This window comes from Gavialis gangeticus, unplaced genomic scaffold (genome assembly GCF_001723915.1).
Source record: "Gavialis gangeticus isolate Ggan-Ray unplaced genomic scaffold, GavGan_comp1, whole genome shotgun sequence".
NCBI lineage: Eukaryota > Metazoa > Chordata > Crocodylia > Gavialidae > Gavialis > Gavialis gangeticus.
Genome location: NW_017728983.1, coordinates 686,607 through 687,036, shown reverse-complemented (window position 1 = coordinate 687,036; position 430 = coordinate 686,607).

The window sequence follows — 430 nt, the reverse complement described above, 5'->3', positions numbered from 1 at the left end:
AGTCCAGCAGTCCTTTGAGCAGACTCATTTTTGGACATCTAAAGCTGCTCTGGGTCCATAAGGGGCACACATATGGGTCTTGGCTACTGCTGTACATACTCAGTTGTGCATAGTCATCTATGCACCCAGGACAACTCCAACCTGTCCGCAGCTGGCATTTTGGGCACTTAGATGAGCAAAAACACCATGCAGATGACCAAATCTGGACCTGAGATGACCAGGGAGGGACAAGGATTTCATCGGCTGTGCTCCATAACAGGAAAAACTAGCCCCAACACATGCCCTTATTCCTCCTGCTGGTTGAAAGGGGAGTGAGCAAAATACCCTTCTGCAGGACAGCGATCTGGGAGAATAGCTGGAAGGCAGCCGCGAATGAATCACCTAATGTTACACTCTATCACAGCGTACATCTACATCACCCATCTGCTGC